Source organism: Columba livia, chromosome 2 (genome assembly GCF_036013475.1).
Source record: "Columba livia isolate bColLiv1 breed racing homer chromosome 2, bColLiv1.pat.W.v2, whole genome shotgun sequence".
Classification (NCBI taxonomy): Eukaryota; Metazoa; Chordata; class Aves; order Columbiformes; family Columbidae; genus Columba; species Columba livia.
The window spans coordinates 127446082-127470005 of NC_088603.1; the positions used below are offsets into that span (position 1 = coordinate 127446082).

Sequence of the window (23924 nt, forward strand, 5' to 3'; positions counted from 1 at the left end):
GGTTTTATTTCTCTCTCTTTCTTATTTTCCTTTTCACTAGGGTGGGGGTTTTTTGTGTATTCTTTTGTTTATTTTATTTGTTTTTGGTTTGGTTGTGGTTTGTTTTGATTTAGGTTGTTTGGTGGGGTTTTTTTTGTTGTTTGTTTGGTTTAATTTTGGCTATGAAACTATTCTTATCTCAACCCATGAGTTTTCTCACTTTTACCCTTCCAATTCTTTTTCCTCATCCTGCTGGGGTGGGGAGTGAATGAGCGGCTGTGTGGTGCTTAGTTGCCAGCTGGAGTTAAACCACAACATCATGGCTTAGTGCAGGATTGGTGCTATGTAAGGGCATCAAAATAAGACATGTATACTCTGATAAAAATACTTCCTATACTTCATGTAAGAAATGTTTTTTAAAGTGAATTTTGTAAATTATTTGTGTCTGTCATTATTTCCTTTACCTTTTCCAAACATTTCAGTTCAGATGGATGTTTGACAAGAATGGAGTTTTTTTTCAGCCCCACATTTCTGGATCAAGTTACTAGCAATAGAAGTATCTCACTGTTTTTCTTGAAAAAATGAAAAATATCTTCATCAGAAAGTAGACCTAGAGAATCATTAAGATCATAATGATATAGTCAAGGAATGGAAAAAAAAAGAAGACTTAGAAAGAAAACTCTTTTCTGGCTTTAGGTATTAAGACCAGAAAGACAAAAGGAAACAGCTAAAGCAAAACCATACAAACACAACTGCCTAATGTGACATCAGTGGTGAGATACAGTAATATTTAAACTGTAGATGCTTTTTGAGTGAAGTATATGGATAAGATTAACATTTATTCACAGAGGACTTTTTTGGTCATCTAGAAAAAAAAGGACATATCTGCAACTGCTTAAATCTACTTGCAGTGAGAAAAGCAGTTGGACGTGTGTTTATATATGTATATGTGCTATTGACATAGCAATGAAGCAGATTACTGATTTGGGGCCAAGAAACACTAATGGGAAAACTTTCCAGCATTTGTTGTTGCCTTGCACATTTGCAGATCTAAGACAACATTTCTTTGCTCATTGTTGCCTCAAGTTATAATCATTTTCCTTACTGCCTCCTCAATCTGTTCCCAGAAGGAAGAAAAATGTCCTGTTTTCTGTGTCACATGAGGGCCTGTTGGGATTTGGTCTTGACAAGCAACCAGATTATGTACTAATGAAGTGCAGGCTCTCACCTAAAGAAATGTTTAGAGTGAGGATATTACTTCTGGGGAAAAATTCAACCATGTTTTACACTTTATTCATCATGTGGAAGAAAAATGCATGTGTTTCCAGCCAGGTTTGCAGTTTTTAATATATAGGAGTGTGTAGAGATGAGGTGTACATGAGAGATTCTCTAAGTAAGTCATCACGTCTTCTCAGCTCCTTTGGTGCCATGCTGCAGCGAGAAAGCTGGTACCCTAGTTAGTTGATTAACCTGTTATTTAGAGGAACTTAGTATCAAATCCTTGCTCCAGTGAAGACTTTGACAACATTACAGTCAGTGCCACAGGGAAAACATTGCTTCGCCATCTCACATGAGAGCTGCGGAAATGGACACATTTAAGATTACGGAGTGCTCGGATAATGTAGTAATGGGATGGTCTTAAATGCCATAGAGAAATCCCAGGTGTCACGGCTCAGCAGCTGTGTGTCGCACAGTGGGCACTGTTTATGTCTAGGACCTGATCCTGGAAGCTGGAGGCCGTTCTGGTTCCCACTGAAAGCATTCTCAGACCCTTTGGTGATCAGGTCCAGAGCTTCTATGAGATTTTGAAATCTTGTGAGATGTAAATTAAGATGACTAAAGCAATAAAATATAACAACTGATTAACAAAGCAGGCCTTTATAGCCATTAATTCTATATTTATAAATAGCTGGAGACATGACTGAGTGACAGTGTTCAACCATGCAACTAATTGAAAGCAAATAAAGTTATGATGACATAGTAATTGTAACTGAAACAAAAACATTCTTCACCTATATTTTTAGATTCTTATACACACATTAACTTTTTCTTTTATGGAGGAGGCCTTCCCCACAGCTTTTCATAGTTTAAATAGTACCAAATTAAACTGTCACGTATACTGCGTGTTCCTGAATATTCAACACTATTCAGAACAATTGAAATCGTACAGAATACCATAAGACAACAAAAGTACACAGTTTCTCTATGGAAACTTGGACTTTGAATTTAGGTTGTGTTTTCAATAAATTTGTGTCCCAACTAGAGGCCATGATGCCATGGAAGTGGTGAACTGTGTTTGCAGGACCTCCTGCTTAGGTTACACTTAATATTCTATAAGGATTATATTCTGTGATGCTCAGAACAAACATAGCAGATTACATTTACATATCAAGGTGCTCAGCTGGATCATGATGAATTTTAAACCATTTGAAAAAAGGAAGTATTTTGAGGACAGTTTGGGGTGATGGTGGTGGGTTTTGTCTTTTTCTTGCAATTTCCCTTCTAGTTGCTACCATGTGCCATTGTACCACCATCCAAATGCATGTCTGATTCTTGGGTGTGCCAAAACTTTCTGCTGGGTCTCTGCTGAGACACTTTTCTTCTAGTCTGCCTATTGTATCACACATAGGTCATGGGCTGAGATAAAAATAAAGGGAGGTGATGCAGAGGTGAAGCATAATGCTGAAATACAACAGCAATAAAGATCTAACCGCTAACTTGAAGGATATTAACTAGAATAGACAGAACAGGGATGCTTGTATGTGTTTTTTGGAAAAATATGTGATGACAGAGAGCTGAGAGGATCTGTCTCATTCCAAGAACAGTTCAAACGTAGAGTTGTTATCGTCACGATTTCAGACTTGTGAAAAATTTGTGGTGATTTTTATGAAAGTTCAGCTCTGTCGTAAGACCAGTACCATGAGGTTCCCATGTCTTCTGTTGTTCACATGATCGTTGCAGTGAATGTATTGAAGTTATACAGTTTGTGCTGTCCTGCAAGCAATTTCACAAACGTAATTCTTATCTTACAAATCACCACTACTAAAGGTATACAGGCTACATTAGACATTTTCCTTTAGCAAACATTTTCTAGCTACAAACTTGAGGTGCCCTATGTACAGTTACTAATAATATTGTCACCATTACAACATCTGAACAAGTTATTTCCCTCTGGAGAACTTGCTCCACTGTATCTGACAGTTGGCTATTGAGTTAATACACAAGGTCCTGTTTAAAATTTTAACATTATTGGCCAGAAAGAGATGAAAAGGGAAAAATAAAAAGACTAAAATAGTTTGTTGTTGTTGTTGTTGTTTTTCTGTTGAAGTAATTTCAAAGTTTGTTATTTGCTGAGCAAAGACTGCTGAATAGGAAGTTGTCACTTTGCAAGCTAACTGTTCAGTTTGGGACATTTCTATGTGCATTCTTGATGAGTATATTGTATAGCAACAATATACTTCAGCGTATAGATCAGCATTTTAAAATACAAACTTGAAATGTGTCTGCCTTCTGTGTAAGTAAGAATAAAAGAGGTTTCTGGCCCTTGTGCTTCAATGACTTTCTTTTTTCTTTCTGCAGACTTATGTCTTTTCTATAAGGTATAATAATAAAGAAATAGATTTTCAAGTAGCACTGTTACTTCACTGTATGAAGAAAATAAGAGGGATCATTTCACCCATCAATGAATTGCAACCATTTCAGGGATGTGGGGATATGGAGTTGTTTTGGTGCTAGCAAACTACACAAGAGTTTAGTGATGAGCAGAGCAATATGTGCTGCTAAAACTGCAGAGAAAAGGTAAGCAGGATAGAATGCAGCCATTTAATTAAAATATTTTGTATATATCTTAGAGGTGTTTATTTTAAATAATAATGCTGTTTCTATAAAGGGAGATGTTTGACCTGCTTCAAGCTATAAATGAAGATTTGTGATTCTCCTAAGTCCACATGCCCTAGATTAATGTTGGTGTCAAACTGCTTCTGCATTAAGCTCATTTAATGTACCTCTGGGCTATAAGATGTTACTTTGCCAGCAGCAAAGGTCACATGTTTTCAGGTATTGACAGTGCAAGTAATGACAAGTTGCTTCTGTGTTTAAGTGGATCAGGGTCTTTTTAGCATTCATTCAATGAATTCAGCAAACTGTAGCCTCTGCCCAAGAGAGCTCTGTGCCTTTGAGCATTGAACAGAGGGAATTATTAAACCTCCAGCTCTGAAATCTATAGCTTCATTTAGTTCAGACCTCCCAAAGGAATTTTTATGCCTTTAGCTAAATAGCAAACAATTTTGAAGCTGACTTTACCTAGGCAGCAAATTTCTTCTTGATCATAAAAAGAAACAGAAAGAATGATTTATATATTTATTGGGTTTTGAGCACATTTTTTGTTTAAATATATTTAGGTACAGTAGGTCAAACTAGCCTTACAACTGCAGTTATTAAGAACAACGGCCTCTGTGAAACTTTGCATGCATCAGTCCTAGGGAAGGAATAGCTGAAACTCAGGAGCAGAGCTAAAGTGCTGCTTTTCTGGCTCCTTCTTAAGTTTTTCAGTGATTGATAAAGTCATATGACTATACTAAGATTTATACAGTTCTGTGGGTCATCTTTAATGGGGAATCAGAAAATGCATGAGGCCACTTAGATGGGAGTCTGACATTTCCTGAACAGTCACAGACTACACATGGCTTCTCCTGTACATTTTAGTGGTGAGAAATACTCAAAGTTTTGCTCTTTAAAGGCAAGAGGCAACGAAGGGAGTTAAGCTTATGAACCTCTGGGAATAGTATTTGCTAAGTATTATCAGATACCTACTATCTGTGTAGTAGATTTTCTAGAAGACTGGTATCTGAGCAAGGGGAAATAATGGAAACAGATTATAGGGGATGGCGAAGGGTCTCTTGCATAAATGCAGAAACTTAGGTCAGGGCTATAGTCAGGCTTTTCTGGGAAGCAGATGCTTGGAGCCTGAAGTCTTGTCCTCAGTCTCAGCGCTTGCTCCTAGACATATTATCCCAAAATTGACATTTGATAAAGAGCAGAAAGGTCTCAAAAATCCCAGCACTGCATCCACACATCAAATGATCTAGCCCACAGAACTGAGTGTCCCCTTCTTCTCCTCCCCAGTGTACAGATCTTGCCCAGAGAAGCTTTCTTAGGAAAGGTAGACTAAACCTTTTGCCACCATTTCCTGGTGACAAAGGAACTTTCCTGGGATTGAAGCTGGAGCTCAAGATGTCAATGGAAGAAGGAGGGTTTGAATCTCAGACTTCCAGTTTCCTGGTGGATCCCCAACATCCCATGAATTTTCCATGGCCAATGTGTGCCTGATAAATTGGGATCCTCTGGAGAATTATCCCTGTTTTGTATCTCCTGAACAGTTCCAGTTAAAAGGTAGGATCTTAGGCAATTATTGCAACAAAGACAGGGTGACAACTGAGCAGACCCAGAAACCTAGCATTAGGTCTCCAAGGAACTTTAGGTATCTTAAATTGTGCAGCATGATAGGTATGGATTATTTTAATTGCTCTTCTGAAGTTAAGCTCCTAAGTTTCTCTGAAAGGGCACTGATGTGATTTGTAAATGCTTGTGAAAAGCACATTGGTTCATGCTATAGTGACCCAAGCATTGTTAGAGATTGTTCATTTGTTTGCATATGTGTCACAGTTCCCAGAGGTGTCCATACAGGGGTTTAACTGAACCTGATTATCTTAATCAGCACAGACTTGTACATGGACGTGCCTTTCTTACAGCTGTGCCATTTGTTTTGTTGCCTCCCTTCTCCCTTTCTTTTCATCACATTTTTCCTTATCAGAGTTTCCCTAACTTTGAACACTTCCCCAAACCTTCCCCTTTTTATTCTCTTTCCTGTTGCCTTTTTATCTCTGTAGAAACCTGTGGAGGATGTAAAAATGGCAGACTGAAGAGGAAACTAAAAATCATCTGAAAATGTAATATAAATTGCCCCCAAGCTTTTCACAACAAAATCTGGGATCGGGACAGCTTCCTTAGCTTACTTAGCACAGCTGAGCAGAGGACAGAGAACAGGGCACTGTTGACTATGATGTTATATTAGGTTTGGGGAGAAAGTAAAAAAGTATTAGAGGGCAAAATTGCACCTGGCTTTCCCCTTACAGTAGCACTGGGTACTCAAACACATCTTTCCTAAAGGATAAGGAAAAGCAGTAAGAGAATACTTTTAGTGTTGCAAGGAAAGTCTTGTGTCAGTGTCAGTCTTCCAAAGGCAACAGTATTATATTGGCTTATATTGTTAAAATTCAGGATTACAATTGATGCCTCTAAACACAAGTTTCTTTTTTTCCTCCCAACTGCACATTGTAGGACAGTAATATGCTTTCTCTAACCTTATGAAGAAATAAGTGTACTGAGTTTCAAAGGCATATATAAAAAAGGAAAATAGTGTGCATATATATGTGTGTGTGTGTGTGCCTGTAGGTAGATATAGACAAACATGGATATAATCTCTAGCCTTGTTTTGTTGTGGCAATCGTAGTCTCCCCAGACACAAGCTGAGAAATCATGAAAATTTAAGAAACTCTGCCTAATGTGACTTTTTCATCCTCTTCCTCTTTCCTCTGTACCTTTTGTAGTTGTACAATGGTTGTAACTTTAAGTACAACTTGAAGAAGCATCTCCAGGCAGATTTTAGTCCATGTACGTACAGTGGGTTGATTATATCCTAAAATTCTGTCAAATTTGTTCTTTTCAATATCTTTTCAGTAAAATGGATGAGGCAATAGTTCAGAAATTACACCAATTAACTGATCCACTATGTGGGATTCAGAGGCCCAGATGTAGTGTTAGTGAGTGACTATCTGATGTTCGGTTACAGACAAAAGCATTTGAGTCAATACAGCCAGTGGGGCTTGGAAAGCTGCATCTGGACAGCAAAAGAGTTTCCAAGTTTCCCTGACTGTACAGACTGAATTCCCCTCTGACTGTCATGGGAGCTTAGACATTTACCTCATGTAGAGACAGTGCCGTTTTCAGAATTAAATCTAGGTGCTTGCAATATGAAGGTGAATCACACCCACTGTAATTATGTATGTGTGAAGTAAAGACAGTGATTGGATTTGAACTGTTGTGATTTTAATGTGAATAAACTCTAACCTATTCTCTTATGTGGCCCTCAAGGGTGATTAAAATCCAGTGTATGGCTAACTTATGTGTATTTGTCTATCACAAAATGGTGATACAGGCCTGTATTCATGAGGCAAGTAACTCTAGACTGTCCTTCTGATGACGAAAATATTCAGGGTGCTCAGTAAACATTTAGTAATGCTAACTCCTGTTGAACACTACATAACTCAATTACTCTTCTTAATTTTCAATTAAAATATTAAAACCAGAAGTTGAAGAGCTAGTCCAGTAGAATCCGAACAGTTCCAAATAATGATTAATACCATAAAGTAAGGGCACTCATCACCTTCAGAAGTTGTTTAGTACTAAGCAGAGTGAAGTCTGCAGGGGCTTGTTCGTACCTCAAGAGAGGCTCAGTCCAAGACCTAAGAAGCACTGACAAGTCATCAGAACAGACCTGAAGTGATTTATAGATTTTTGTGCTTGATCCTATGCATGAAAGTGAATCTGACTGTAAGTAATAAAATTTCTTCTGTTAAATAATAAGATTCAGATTTATTTTTCTGTGCAAAGCAAGTTGCTGACAGTCTAGAAATAAAGAAGGGTTTGATTTGCTTTTAGAATCAGAGCTCTTAAATTCTTCTGTCTCAGTGCTACTTCACTAGATATGTGAGTTCTGCACCCATTCAGAGGCAGGATACAGTCAGTGCTGGATTATCCATGTGTTGCAGATTATTCACGTCACAGATATTAGCTGAAGCTCAGAGCCATGTGAATGTGGCTACACTGCTTCCAGGAGCATCTCAACTCCATAATCAGTACAGCTGCTTTTGCATTACACAGAGATGGAGTTAATAAGCCCATCTGAATCTTATCTGGCTCCATGGTAAGCCAGTTCCCTGGGAAACACAGAGGCTCTTGATGGTGCCAGCCTGTATCCAGCTGGGCTTTATTAGTTTGGGCTCAATGCTGCTCTGTCAAGCCCATAGTGGAGCTGGCATTGGTGGCAAACCTGAAGCTGGCAGGTGACAAAGGATGAGGGGAATGAACCAGTTGCTTCTGCACCACAGTCCATTTTTCTGGAAAAGGAGTTTGCAATTTATTAGTGGAGGTGTAGTACCACAAGATTTCAGTTGGTTTGTTTAATTTTTTTTTATTTTAACTAACATGTCTTTCTGAAGTGCCAGGAGTTGCATGAGCCTGTCTTCAGTCAGAGTGGTCCATGTATTCCAAAGCCCACTCTGGATATTTATAGATTGATAAAAACTTGGGTTTAGTAGGATAGATGTTTTTAAGTTGTCAATAAAAGATGGATTTTAAGGATGTATATTCATCTCTAAACTGTACTTCACATCAGGAGACTCTAATGCATCAGTCCTAGTCTGACGCTTGCACTATGACCTGAGCAGCTCTTGAAAGCATATGTCATAAAATAGCAGTCCAGTACTGATTCTTTCTGTTTATCCAAAATTGTAACATTCATACACATTAACTTTCTTTGTATGACGGTTAGACACAAATATATTAGCATAATATTGAAAGCCTAGCCTCAGATTTTTCGAAGTCTTTGTGTTTTATGATGGCTGTGAATGTTACTGCAGTGGAGGAATGTGATTTCCAAACCTGACAGGGGCACTTCCAAATGAAGTTGGTCTTAGCTGCCCTTGATTTTGCCTTGCCAAAAAGCAGAGAAATCTGGGCAGTAACTTTTTACGACGTTCACCCCTCTTCTTTATGATTGTATATTCATTGCTTTTTCTTTTTTTTTTTTCTCACTTTTCAAAAGTCCTGTTTCAAGTAGTGGAGGTTCTGAAACTATAAAGTTAGCTGATGTATGAGTGAAATCCAGAAACCTCAAACATGCTTTTAGACAATGGAAAACCAAGATCCACAAACAAGACTGAAACATAATTAGAGCAAATGTAAGAAGAAGAACATATTAATGGTGCTGAAGCAGAATTTTATGTGGGCTTCGGGTATTTTTATTCTCTATAGCAACTTATCATCAATAACTTTGTAAAAATATTAGTTCATTGAGCCTCAAAATTTAAAAGGTAAATAAGAGTTATACTGGGATGGTCTTGTTTGTCACTGGAATACTGATAAATTTGTGGATCCATGCTAACCACTGATCCATTTTTGATTGATATTTGACAGCATATGGGCCTGTTCATCCAGATGGGAACAATCACATACAGGAAGTAATTATACATTATAACTGTAGACAAGATTCTGGCCAAACCTTCTTAGGCATTTAATGTAAGCAGGGGCAAATTAAGATACTGCCTAACTGAGAAGTGAACTAGTATTGGTATTGTCTGTTAAAGGCATTGGAACTCACATAAATACAGGTAGTTCCAACAATGTCTTGCTATTTGCCTGGGCAAGTCCCTTAATCTTTTCTTATCAAAACAAGGACCAGAGACATGCCATGTGGAATAGATTCTGAAAGCTCTGTGAAGCTAAAAATATCTATTGCCTGTGACCCTAGAGAAAGCTTCATTAAGGACATTTGGTAAGACTTCAGTCTGCCTGTATTTCTTTGAGCCTTTCTGCTAGAAGTGTTGAATTATTTGAACTATGTCAATAACTGCCTGAGTTTGTCTACATGAGCTAAGTCATCTAAGAAATTACTTATGAAAGTAGTGAGTTTGACAAGAGCATGAGTTAAGCTAATTAATCATCAGTTAGTCACAGAATTGTATCTAGACAAGCAGAAGTCTTACAATATGCAGTGCCGGAGGACAATAAGTAAGAATACCGTATCTCACATGAAGCTTGAGAAGTATTTCTTTATTGTGTCTCTGTGACTGTGCTAGCCTACAGACATACTCTAAATTAATTAAAAAGTAAAACTGAATGTATTGGGTACAGCCTCTGTGCTTCTAGTAATGTAATACTGCTTCTGTATTATTCAACTGACTTTTCTTGGCCTGTTGGAAAAAGAAAGCCCAGACTGCAGAAGTCCCCATGCCACAAGCACCCTGCCTATTCTCTGTTCCTTACGCTTGCTTCAGAAACTTTAAGCCTATCCAGCAAGTAAACTAATCTATCTTCAAGGTGGCCCCACTGCAGAACCTTAGATCAGGAAAAGATGTGATCTGTTGGTTACAATGCTCAGAACCACTTCTTTGTAGATGAAAGTGCTTATCATACAGTTCAGAAAGTGCTAACCAGAGCAGCTTTTGTTGATGCATCATTTCTGTCCTGTAGTTTGACAGCCTTAGTGTCTTTCTAACCACTCATAGCCACACAAGCAGTAGTACTGTAACTGAGTGTTGATGGGAGAAAGGTTTTGATATCAATGGTTTTTATGCAATATGAATGGTCTCACTGTTTTTTATAACAGAAACCTTAAAAACAAAAAAAAAGCCTTTGTGGTCTTTGCTGTTATTTTCACTTTAAAGGATCTAATTTAATTTAAGGGCACTTCAGCGTACTTGGCTTTCACATGGCAGACCTGTGACATGTCCTTTGTCTGCTGGCAAGGCTTCCCTACCCAGGGAGCTCCTTTCAGCTCTCCTGAGTGGACTTTCAGTGCACCTGAGTGGAACTCTTTCAGTTGCTTCCATGGATGCTTTCTGTTGTGCTTTTCAAACCTAACTGAACTGTAACAAAATTAACAGAGCTAAAAACAGAGCAGTAAGTAGGAATTAAGAAACTGATAGTGTCAGTCTGGCTGAATGTACTAATAATACAGCAAAACAGAAAAAAATTTACTACATGAAAGACAGCTTGTTTGCTATAATATACCAGTTCCCATATTTTACATGCTCATTTGAAGACTGAAGAAATGTCTTTTTCAGGGGATGATTTGGTTCATTCATACCATAGCCTTAGGCAAAATTCCTCTGCACACTGTATTTTGCTGTGAGAATTTTCATGTTCCAAAGTCAAGCTCAGATGTTCAGTTACTTCAGCTATTTGAACAAACCAATTGTTTAACCTTTCACACCACTTTTTAACAAAGTCCATTTCTATACAAAATTGTTCCTAGTTAATTGTAGAGGGGATAAGGGCTGAAGTTTCAGCTTCGTATGGTTCTGTGGCTACTTAGACGGGTCCCCACCCTTACAGGAGTGAGATTAGTTTATTGTCAAGAAGAGAAACAAATTTGTAATTCTATCAAAATGAAAACCATGCTTCAGAAACATATAGCTGGCTTGGTTTAGTACATAGGAGTGTTACCTACCTGCTGTCTCTCTTTAAAGAAGGCACTAGGGAGCATGGATTAAATGATTAAATCAAATCAACTAGTTACATTAAAGTGGTAAGTTGGATAAAACTATTCGGCTTTGTTTTGTGATATTGTGAAGGCAAATTCCCAGCACAGCTTCACGCGTAAAATAGGAAAGACTCTTATTTAATGTGAGTTAGCCGCAGGAGTTGTACAAAGGATCAGAGCCAGGAATAGCAGTCAGAAAGAAACGATACTTAAGACAAAGTGGAGCAGTACTCTCTGACAGTTCTGCCCAATTTGTTAATTTATTTTAATGATTTTTTTAAGCACTGAATGATACTTTGTTCTAGTGGAGGTAACATGCCCAATCTAGGAGGCTACATGACACCGAAATCATGTTTTGATTAGCATCAAGATGCCTACATACCTAAATCAATTAATTATGCAAAGGTACAAGACCCAAAGAAAGCAATACTCAGTATTAATGATGTTTGGTCATCTATTTGCCAGTGAGACTGGAAACACAAGTGAGTGTGGTGCCCTTCCTATTGAACATCACCAGAACTGTCTTCTTCAGTCCTAAAGAAAACATACTTTTTAGCATTGGCAGCTCTCTCTGCTTTATCATACATCTCGTTTTTGGCATCATATGATTCTAGGAAAGCTTATCTCTTCCTTTGGAAGAAAAAATAAGTGTTCTTTAGGACTTAGAATTGCCAAAAAAACTTTCAAAATGCACAACCATAGAGGCTATGAAGCCAAAAGATAAGTAACATGAACACAGCATTTATTATTTTGAAAACAGTTTCTTGGTTATTCTTGGGGGTTTGACTCATACCTTTTTTATTTAAAGCTTGCTGTTGGCAGGAGTAGATTCTCTTCATTTTTCAATGGTTCTGATTTCTGCTGTTCAGTAACTTGAACATCTATGTCATTTTCTTCTGCATGTATCAACTTTCTTTAATGCTGCCGTTACTATTGAAGTAAGTGAGAGTATTGCCAATAACTTCAGAATATAGCTTAACAAAAATATATTTGTGGAAATTTAAGCAAAGTCTTTGAGATTGTTTCAGATGATCTATTGTGCAGCATGGTTAAATACTTGTTATTCTTTTATTGTCTCTGTATAAGTATAACAGCAGCATGAAAATCTTTTTGATGTCTAGAATAGTGTATGGCATCACAGGAAAACTAAGAAGGTCTTCTAAGCTGATTAAATAAAACCAACAAGCGTCACGGGAGGGAAGGGAGGAGGGAAAACAATTGCTCGCCTGATCTGAAATGTTTGCAAAAGCGGCAGCAATTCCCCACCAGTTAAGGATTGAAGTTTCCCTGGTGGATGAATGACCTTTGATGTGATAATTGCTGATTTTCCTGAAACTCAGAAAGAGAGCATGTATAGTAGGGTTAGAAGAAAAAGGGATAAATATTAATGAAGCATTGTATTTTCATTCAAGAGCAGCAGGAGACAAGCAGTTAAATGTTCCTTTTCATCCCATGAAGCAGGATAGAAACTGAGATCCCTACAATATTTGCCACCTAACTTACATACCTTAATCTCTCAGTAGTTTTACAGAGTGTTGTGAATGTCTATGTCCTCTTAGGCTTTCCTTCTTTTGAAACGGTCATACAAAATTTCATTTAAATGTTATTTTAAGGTTTATCAAGTTTTTACCTCCAATGTAATGCATACATATGTGTAAGAGTATTGATTTTCCATTATGAAGGCCTTAGAAGTTTTATTCTTCAGGTCAGGCCGAGTAAGATGACACAGGACAGAAGAAAGGTGAAAGTATTATCTTTCTTTTTTCATGCTTCATGTGAAAGTTTCTACTCTTTCCCTGGATCCAGGTGGATCCTAAGTTACTACTTTTGAGCATCCTTTTGCACGCAGTTCAACACCATCTGCTCGATCATGGATAATGGCAGGTAAATGTGCTATAGGTAGCATGCAGTTTGCTTGCTCTCTCACAAGCTGGGTGAAAGGAAAAATGTTTCCAGAGCAAAACAGGCAAAATAGTCCGTTGCTTACCGCTTTCTTTTTTTTTTTTTTTTTTTTTTGGTAACAGAGACACAAGTGGTTTATTTACCTGGTGAAATTACTTTCTGCTGGAGTTAGTTGTTGCTTTAGTTCGTAGGTGAAAAGACACCTAGACTTTGCCAAAAGGCTTACCATCTCCAGCCATATGTTAATTTGCATGTCTGTCCTGGCTTGGAAAAGATTACATATTATCATTTCTTCTAGCATGTCAGTCGTATTGTGCTGTTATCTTGAAGTATTTTAAAGCCAAATAAAGCTGAGATTTTCAGACCGATTAGCTGGTGTAACTGCAAAGGCATTTTCGTATTCAAGAATTGTCTTTGTTATAGCAGCCATATCTGACCTGCTCCCTAGGTCAATAAAGATGAAGGGCTCTTGGTCTGTTGCAGAAGTAACTCATTGTGGCCCACGACTGGGCCTGCTTTCATATGCATACACTTACTGTCAACCTAGCAACATCCATGTTCTCTTCAATTGATTAATATAGCATTAAATGAGACATACTGTTTCTCTGGAAAACATCCGTGTAAAGATGACTAAAATGGGAGGTTAAATATCAAAGAGCCAGCACAAAGAAAGAGGGAATGATAGAACAACTGGACTATTTTGTGATTTACATGGGTTATTTTGCTGATGATTAAGTAAAGAAAATCCTGCTGAGATGAAGAGTAAGCAATTACACATTGAGGAAGCTCTCATACTTATTGCCTTATTAGTAGTATTTGTAGACTGAAAGACCCTCCACAGGATGATCACTTGCTAATTCCTTATAGCCAACATCTTTGATGTGCTTACATTATGTGGTTTTCTTGAAGGAAGGGAAAAGGCAGGAAATATTCACTGAATACATAACCACTAAGCATCAGAGAAAGATTGTGGCAATCAGGAAACAGTTGTAAATAAGAAACGCTGTGTGCTTATTAATGGCTATTTCCCATATTCAACTGTCAACGTCCTTTCCTAGAAAGCCGGTTAAGAATACTACATTAATTGTAACGACAGGTTATTGCAAGATGCCGAATAATTCCCAGAAGTGATAGGGAGATAGTTCATTGTCAGCACAGGTGACAGCAGCAGTAATAGGTGGCTATAGAAATAGAGGAAACTTTGATTGCTGCATCATAAAAGTTTCCTTTTACCGAAGTTTCAGGGTGTTATATATATGGAAAAGACTTGGGGAAAAGATACTAAACAAACATTTTCAGTAGAATAGTAATTCCTGGTTCCTCCCATGTGCAGTATGGCTTCCTGTCTGGTGAGGAACCTTGTCTCTATGCTGAAGCTCCTTTGCTGCTGCTAGGACAGGGGAGAGGTGCTTGAGTAAAAATTAGGTTCAGATGTCAGTTGATATAGTTAGATTCAAAAACAATTCTAGTATTGGTGGATAGAAGAGAAACTCTTACCTGTGTCTGTGCTAGTAATGAACAATAACATCAACAGATGATGACTGCTGTTCATTTGCCAGCAACTGCTCTTCCTTGAGGCACAAGCATGTTGTGAGGACTTCTTTTGTGTGAGAGCACAGAGTCTATAGCCCTATGAACAAAGTATCAGGATAATAACAATAGCCTGACCATGCGATCAGCAAGCTCATCTACTGGCACAACTGTGCTAACTTATGGTAGTTCAAGATCTGCTGCACTTGCTGCAATGGATGACAGGTGCAGTTAACAGATAATGCATTTGCCATGATAATCCACAACACAGCAGCAAGTTATATATCATATTTTAGTCCCCACTGGTATTGTCATTTCCAAAGTCTGAATGCCATGTAGATTATATAACTCAAATGTCCTCAAAGAGAGAACAAGTATGGTGTTGAGGAGCATTTAAATGTAGAATGTCTGATGGTTACATATTTATATATGGCAAAGAACCATAACATAGACGAATACTGTATCATGAACCAATCTGAAAATTTTGTTTTGGTAAATAAGTAAATATTAGTAAAACTTTCTAGTTCCCTTACTTAGCTCCTACAGTAACACGCACCTTACTGAAGAAATACAGTCTGTCTTATATTCCTACAGTATAGAACAGTAAGGAAAACCATGGTTTTACTTTGAACATTGACCCAAATAAGGCACTGTCAGCTTATTTCTTCCCTTAATAATATCTGAATAGTATGTGATCAGTTTACAAGAAATGAATTAGTGTTAAGACAGTCATAGCTCAAATGCAAGGCTGATGAAAGGAAACAAGTCAGGAATACATCTCTGAGGAGTCTTACCTGGGTGTTCATTAAGGATCCAAGCTCATGGTCCAGTCCAGCTTGACATGTCATCGTCTGTAATAAATTGCAGAATGGTGTTAGTTTTGGAAAGTCCTTCTGGCATAACATCCTCATTAGTAATATCATTGGGTTTTAAGGGAGGCCTTGTACTTCCAACTGTTGTCGTTTAATATTGCCAGGATGTATGACCTGTACTATGTCTTTCATTAAAGGTAGAGCTGGCCACAGGATGACAGTTCAGCTTTCAAGAATTCAGATTTTTTTTCATTTCACACTGCCATGAAAACAAAACCTTTCCAGTGTTTTTTGCTTTTCTTTGCACAACACAAAATTGTATTTTAATTTAATTTCAAACTGAAAAGTTAAGGTTTTTCATCTTAGCCTCAAGTCTGGGGATAAGCAGAAAGCTTAGCCTGGACTCAGAGCAGCCAAGCTGATCCTTCTCTGCTTTAGTTTCGATGTTATTTTGTTGATACCAGTGATATTGAATCAGCTAATGACTTACACGCTGAATCAAAGAACTTAGATGAAAGATGTTATGCAAGAAACATGCAAATATACTGAAGGTGTTACATCCAACATGTAGTTTGCAAACAAAAAATGACACATTAAAAATTTGTCCAAAATCCCTATTTACAAGGTATTTCCACAACATATGGCACAAGGAGTGTGTTTTCAGCAATAAGCCTTAGGCAGGTATTAGATGCTAACTTGTGACATTCATCACACTGTCTAGGAGACGCATATGATTCACACTAGTCAATCAGCTGCTTTGGTTTTAAGCAATTTCACGCTAAAAAGAAAACGTATTAGCAAAAGCTTTTCGCTATTTGGTTATGGTTATTTGCTTCCTAAAATTGCCTTCCCACTGTGTCCTCACCTGTAAGCTAAAACTTGTAGCATTTAACTGTTAAGAGTTGAAAAATATTTTGTAGAGACTGCTGAACTGAGTGTTAAACCATAGAAGATAGGATAATTTATAATAAATACATCCCCCTTTACCATATTAATAAAAGTGATGATTTCTGACATGCTCAGCAATTTTTGTTTGATTGTTGTTTACACCCTTCCCCACAGAATAGCCGAATCTGTCTCTTTATCCATAACAGCTTCCTGCTGAAATGTACTTGTTCATTGCAACTTTTAGGGCAACTTTTCTGCAGTTATAAATAATGGGCTTTGAGTCTCATTCAGCTGGGCAGATACTTTTTTCACTCATTTTCAACTGATGCTGTTGCTGTCCCTGTGTGTCATGGCCATGAGGCACCGTCAAGCCCTACCCACCCCCTGGGGCCTTCACCTCCCTGACTACAGCCCAGGACCCCATTCCAGCCCTCTGGGGCTCCCCACAACCTGTCCACAGCCCAGGACCCTGTTTAATCTCCCCAATGTCCCCACATGCCCTGCTCCCTGTATGCAGAGCGGGGCAGGACAGACAGCCAAACCCTGCCCTGCCACTCCCAGCCTTGGCCCACAGGGCCCATTCTGCACCCTGAAAGCATGGTTATACATGTCTCTTGAAACACAGGAGGATTTCATTTTCAGATGCATAAAATTTACATTAGTGAATGTAGGAAACACACGTCAGCACTCAGACATTTTGCTATATCTCTTTCCCAGATCTTTTCTGTGAAAAGCTGAATATGTAGCTCAATGTTGTAATAAAGGCCTAGTTTTTAGAGAGAAAGTCATGCAAAGAAACGTCTTACAAATAGCTGCAATGTTAAGATGAATGCCTCTGATGAGGAGTCAACAAAGTTTTAACTGTAGGAGAGAGTGGAAACATAATCCAGTGCCATATGATACTTTAGCATAATGCATTTTTCATTTCAGATCCTTTCTCTCCCTGAAATGTTTGGTATATTTTTGTCCAAATTTTAACATGTCTATAATCTAAAGATACTTTACCAGCTGGAGAAGTAAGTTTGTAGGAGCTTTCAGTAAAATGGAAAAACAAGAAGGTGGGGTAACCTCAGAAGGTGACCGAGTGGTAGATTATGCTATGTGCTATATGGGTGCTGTGATCCCCATACTACACGTATGAGGAGGGGATTTAGGTCATAACATCTGCTTCAAACCATCTACTTTTAAAGGAGATGCTAAGGACAGTTAGGAATTTTATAAAAGCCCATTATAAAATTGAATAAAAGAACAGAGTTAGGAAAATGTTATATTTTCAGAATATTCTCCTGTCTGTAGCTTGGTAGGCTTTTTTACTGCCACCCTGTTTAACAACACCAACACACTAAGAAGGTTTTTCAAACAGTGTTCATGCATTTCTTTGGGTACAAGTTACCGCTTCCAGATATGCCTCAGGACACTACACAACAAATAACAGCACTTTCAGACTGGAAGTTTTTCCATGTTAACATTCAGTGTTGAGTTCTTCTGCCATAAAGGAAAATATTTGGGAAGAAAACAGGGGGAGATTGTGTCGCTGGTTCTGATAAGCCTTTTTTTCCAGGAGGTTTTTCCTATAAAACTGGGGTTTTTTTTTGTTGTATGTGTGTTGCTTTGTTTTGGGGTTTGGCTTGGTTTTGGTTGGTTTTGTTTTGATTTCTGTTGTTCTTGTTGTTTTGTTTGGGTTTTGTTTTTAACCTTATGTCAAAATTCTTAAATTAATCTAGAAATAAACACGTTTTGCAAATGCAATGCCATTGTAAATAGAGAATTTGGAAAATTCTCATTATTGACTGTCTGCAGCTCTGTGTTTAGAGTTTTCCAGTCTTCTAAGAAAATAACCAGCAGCCGGAATAATATTTTAAAGAAAAATTGGAACTTGTTGACAGGGCTAAAAATTTGAAAAGCCATATTTTAAAGCAATAACTGCTTCACATAGTGTGACAGAGGATGTAGCATTTAAACTACCTTCATTTAGACTTCAAAATCAACCATATGGGACAGAAGGGGTCCCTCTGGAAAAGTATTCGTTTAACTCCTGATAAATTACTCATTTTGCTTGTTTATTTTAAAGGACAACATACACAGGAATGTATTCATGGCAGATGAATTAGCTCCTATATTATGAGCGTGCAGTGTGGTTAGTGTGAAACGTTTACACCACCCAGCTCATCAGAAACCAGTCAGAATATTTGTTTCATTCCAGCTGTGCTCTTTACATTTACATGGGGCCTGGAACAGAGGGAATTTTAAATCTCTTTTTTTTCATATATAAAGTTTCACTCCTTTTCCAAATCATTAATGTTCTAATCACTCTGTTCCTTTAACAACAACAACGACAATACACACACACAAAAATCAGTTTTCATTTCTTCTGAAACAGTGGCCACTGAGAAAATTGGAAGGCTTCTTCCCAGTTCAAAGGACTTTGGTCAGCCTGTACCTATAGCAAAACTAGCTTTTTTTATGACACTTTTCATTTTTTTGTGCTAAAAATAACACAAAAAGTTCAGAAATAGAAAAATCATGATGTTGGTCAATCCAACTTCTTGAAAATCTTCAATGAATCATTCACTTAGCAAAGAAAGGCTCTGTGAAACATTTGTTTTGTTTAGTTCAGCTCACTTTTCCCTAATAACAATACCTCTTTAAACAAATACTTAAATGGATCTGACACAGCACTTGCTAGACAGAATCTAAATGTCCAGTTCTGGGTCCCCAGTTTGGGAAAGACATCAATAAACTGGAGTGCATTCAGCAGATGGCCATCAAGATGGTTGGAGGTTGGGGCCTTTGCCCTGTGTGAAGAGGCTGTGGGAGGTGGGTTGTTCAGTGCAGAGCAGAGACAGCTTTTGAGGATCTAACAGTAGCCCCCCAGTGCCTACAGGGAGATCACTGAGAAGATTCAGCCCCATTCTTGAAAGTCATGTGTGGCAGGAGGACAAGAGACAATGGACATAAATTGAAACAAAAGACGTTCAGACTGGCTATAAGGAAAAACAAATTTCACCCTCAGGACAGTCAAGCAGTGGAAGAGGGCCCCACAACATTTGGGCAGTGTCCATCCTTGGGGGTTTCAAGGCCTGACTTGGTAAAGCCCTGAGCAGCCCGGTCTGACCTCACAGCTGAGCCTGCTAGGCACAAAGAAGTGAATTCTCTATATGTTGGTCTAAGAATTCCTGAATTGGGTCATTGACACAGTTTATGAGACACCTTTCATATAAGAACATCTCATCTACATTTAGGAAAAAAACATCCAGTAAAGCAAGCATTGATGGTTTCCCCACAATAATCACTGTAAACTGGAGTGCCTCCCGAATTCCTTCCTACGCAAAATGAAGAAAAGCACTACAGTTCTGTCTTTTACTCTTCTATATCCTCTCCATTATCTGGGAGTGAATCAACTGCAACCTGACCTTTCCCATTCCTGATCGATTCTGTATTATTCAGAAGCTTCTACCTTAAGATTACCAATTTCCATTCCTGTCTTCCCTCTGTGCATAATGCACAGTCAGGCTCTGGGACATAAGGTTGACTGCCTCCTTCATCACTCCTAGAGAAAATAATTTAGTATGTGCCATGTCAGGCATCTTAGTACAATCTTTGCTTATAAGCAGGCTTACAATTAACTATAAAGGTACAAGATGCACATCTCATTTATAAAGATGATAAAAAGTCACGTCTCTTCATTGCTAAATAGGAAATTTGCTTAACAAGAAGTGCATTGGAAATAAATATATGTGTGCTTGAATGTATTCAGCTTCATCTTCCATGCTTTAAAACTGCTCTCTCATCTACACAAGCCAGGACTGTGAAATTGAAAGTACCTGTATGTGCACTTGAAAGATGAAGAAAGTCTTTCCGCAGGCATTTTCACTTGGAAAACGAAGGCACATTTATATTTGCTACCCTTTCAAAATTCTTTCTGAGATAAAGTTATTCATAGAATAATTTCAACAAGTCATCCCTGAGTCTCTTAGATCTCAGACTGGTGATTATTTTCAAACAGCTCTTTGAGAACAGATTTCCAGAATTTAGGCTGAGAGAATTTGTATTCGTCAGACAGATAAGCTGTATATGGTGTATTCTGTCCTTGAACAGACAAGTGTGACTCTAATTTCAGGCTTTTTTCATAGGAATACTAATTTTAAGATGAAATTCAGTATCCAGATGCTTTGCATATTTTGACCTTTCCTTATGTGCCACCGATGGTTAGCGTCTTTTGAAATATTCAGCAAAGATCTTAAAGCATCCAAGCACCAGGGATTTACTGAAAAACCTGCAGGAAGTTGTTTTAAGGAGCTGAGCAGTCCCATTGAACCCAGCAGATGTATTTATTTTGCACAGCAGAACACATGTATTGGGTTCTAAGTAAGGACCTGGACACATGATTTGGCAGTAAAATCCATCAGTCATATTCCTTGTTCGTATTTGATGCCATTCCCATGCAAAATTTTTTCTCCTGGTGGGACATGGCCATATAGAGATGACTTTCTGAGTTCCCCCATGGTGGGTCAGCTGCAGGTCATCACAGGAATTCCCCCCCAAGCATTGCAGGTGTGTGCTTGAGTGGGGACAGTGCGACAGCAATGTGACAGGAGGTGAGAGGACTGGAAGGATTACTGTGTCTCCCATGTCCCTGGGCTGGGGTTGCCCCTTGTGATCCCCCCAGGAAACACAGCTTGGGGAACACCAGGAGCGTCCTTATTACAAAGTCAATTAAAAGTAAGACAGATATCAGGGATTATATGTTTCTTGGCAGTGCCACAAGTCAGTGCAACTTCCTCACTGACTAGTTTTTATGGAAAAGGATAGAAAGCATCTGCTTTTTGTAACAGATTGTTTTGTTTTATTTGAATGTCTGTTTACTATTATTAAAAAGCTGATTTCTCTATACTACAGGTTTGTCAGGAAGGACCTTATTTAAAAACACATTTCTTGGTCTGTTAAGGAGCTTTTACAGGTATATCAGTGAAGGTAAAATTTATACTGTGCTGAGACTAGAAAAGCTGCTTGGCAAAGAGAAGCAACCTAGTGAGGTAGATCTTGCTTTAAAAATGGTACTCAGGACCAGATCCATTGAGTCTATTTTTGTAATCCTGTTAAATTCAGTTTAAATCTATCGACAGTAAAATTAATTTTAATATAATGGCACTACTCAAAAAAAACCAACCAAAACTTTAGACTTGATCTCCAGACCTGGAAGTGAAAGAGAAAGTCAACAGACACTATATGTAGTCTATAGTGGATCTACGTGCATGTAAGCACACTCCCTGTGCATGTAAGCACGCAAAGTACTAATGCTATGAATAAGTTCACTTTCTGCACCGTAATATAGGAGAGTAAGTGTTTGAAAAGCACTTATAGGAACTGTCTGACTCTCCTGATTAGCAAGGGGATGGCACCTGCCTAAATTCCTGCGATGTTTGTGAGAAGTCCATCCTTCTGGGTTGTAGTTAAAAGTATACCTAAGATCCTCTCCTAGGAGTACCTAGTAGAGCACCTGTTTACATCCATATTCTTCTATAGATTCGTACTGCCAATTCCTCATGCTTCAATCCTTACGTAGACTCCTTTGGTCCCCATGAGCTCCTGTTGCTTCCCCTGTGCAGTCAGCAAGGAGAGCAGCCAGGGTACCCCTGCACTAGGCTCAGCTTCTACCCAAGACCACCCAGCCATGTGCTGGCAAAACCTAGCTAAACCTCTGTTGTGGGGGAGTGATTTTGGGTTCTGCTTGCTGCAGAACAACGTTTAGATTTCTTAAAGAGAAGCGTAACTTTAAAGAGTTCGGTGGCAGCTTTGCTCTATCATTTACTGCGTGGGGCAGATATACCAAACCAAGCATCGCTTACCTTCCTTCCAGTTGCACGTATTTGTTCACGAAACAAACCTTCAGGCGTCTTCTCTCCCTGAGGACTGTTCACTCCAGAGGCTGTAGTTTGAAGCTCCAAAGGCAAACTCTCAGGCCACGCGTGTATCCATCACGATGCAAACATTCAGGGTTCTTCTTCCCCTGACAACTGTTTGCTCCAGAGCCTCTACTTAGAGCTCCAAAGGCAACCTTTCAGGGGAGACCCATAATTGCATGCAAAGTAGACTTTCAGGAAGCAAAATTTTCAGGAAAAATATTTAATGGAGTAAAATAATAAAAGGGCTGGCTCAAGCCAGGTACCTACACAGAGGTCTGCCCCAGCATAGAAAACTACAAACTTTTATATCTTTACAGACTGTTCACATAAAGATTCAGTCCAATAGCAAAATTTCGCCACCAGGTCCCTTGCTCCCCATTGGACTCCTTTTCCCTGACTCTATGTGGGCCTCTGTTTTGTTCAGTTGTAGATATTGGTTTTGGTCCATATCCTTGAAGGTGCCGTTTTGTCCGGATAAATCCTTTCTTCTCAGTGAGTGCAAAAATAGGGCCCACGTTCCAGATGTCTGTGATGTCTCTGCGTTAGCCTTGTATCATTGTTTTGCCAGTCAGTTTAATTTTTCCCAGGAAAATGCAAGCTAGACTTCATCTTGCAGGCGTTTAGTATAGTCTGCAGTTACCTTTGGCAAATACAAGTAGGAGCTTACAGCTTAAAATTTTAGAAAATCTAGTCTACCAAGTAACATGAATAAAAGAGTACACTAAAAATCATACAACCTTATATTTCTAAACAATCCATTACATTTGGTGTGCATCTACTTAAGCTAAATGATCAATATTGAACTTGAATTGGGCTCCTCCACTGACCTCTGAGTAGTGAAACCATTGCCACATTGCCATACAGCTCACTTGTTTAACAGGGAGAGCTCAAAGTGGGCTCATCCAGGCTGTCATATTTATAGAATGAAGTGGTTGACTTGTAGTCAAATTGCATACCGTAGGAGAAGTCTGCATGAGACTCCCTGCGCCCACAAGCCACTGGCCTTCAATGTGCCATTCTCCTTCCCTGTGGGTCTCCTGGAAGAAGTTCTTGGCCTGGCTGTGACTCAGGCCCCTCTTCTGGAACCTGGACCAAACTGCTGCTGGTTTGGCTGGGAAGGGGGTCAAGTGCATCCGCCACAACTCCCTGTGATAATGGAAGTGTGTACATTACCATGAAGAAACAGGCATGTTTTCTGTCTTCTCCTATATAAGTAGATCCATAGATATTCTGTGCTAAAGATGCTATGTTCATACTCAATTTAATCATGTACATTTATTTAGGAAAATAAACTGTTTACCAGATGTAAAAAAATCCCACTTTCAAAGACAGTTGCAGACCTTTGAGGAGAAGGAAACCTATCTAGGAAGGAACCTTCTTAAATTGAAAGTGTTTTCTATCTAAAGGAGACATGGACACCTGTGCTCTTGCACGGTGTCTAAAACCAGTGGACTTAAATGGGAACTTAAAGAAATGTGCAAACTGTGTCACTGTTGTTCACCCTTGTGATATGACTTCCCAACTCAAGACTACTTACTGGATCACCGAATAGTCAGTGTGTTATTATGTGTTGTGTTTTCATAA

At 38.6% G+C, this 23924-nt stretch overlaps 1 protein-coding gene and 1 long non-coding RNA gene across 13 annotated transcripts in view; one reads left to right on the top strand and one right to left on the bottom strand.

The window, feature by feature from the left end:
• The window catches only part of SULF1 (sulfatase 1), a 124570-nt gene that overhangs the window by 29177 nt on the left and 71469 nt on the right, over positions 1 to 23924 (top strand). The window lies entirely within an intron of this gene.
• On the bottom strand, positions 14703 to 22631 carry LOC135578651 (uncharacterized). Its single transcript, XR_010470614.1, has 3 exons — positions 22284 to 22631; positions 15529 to 15585; positions 14703 to 14834 (listed from the first exon to the last, which is right to left on the bottom strand). It is a non-coding gene; the product is annotated as an uncharacterized LOC135578651 (long non-coding RNA).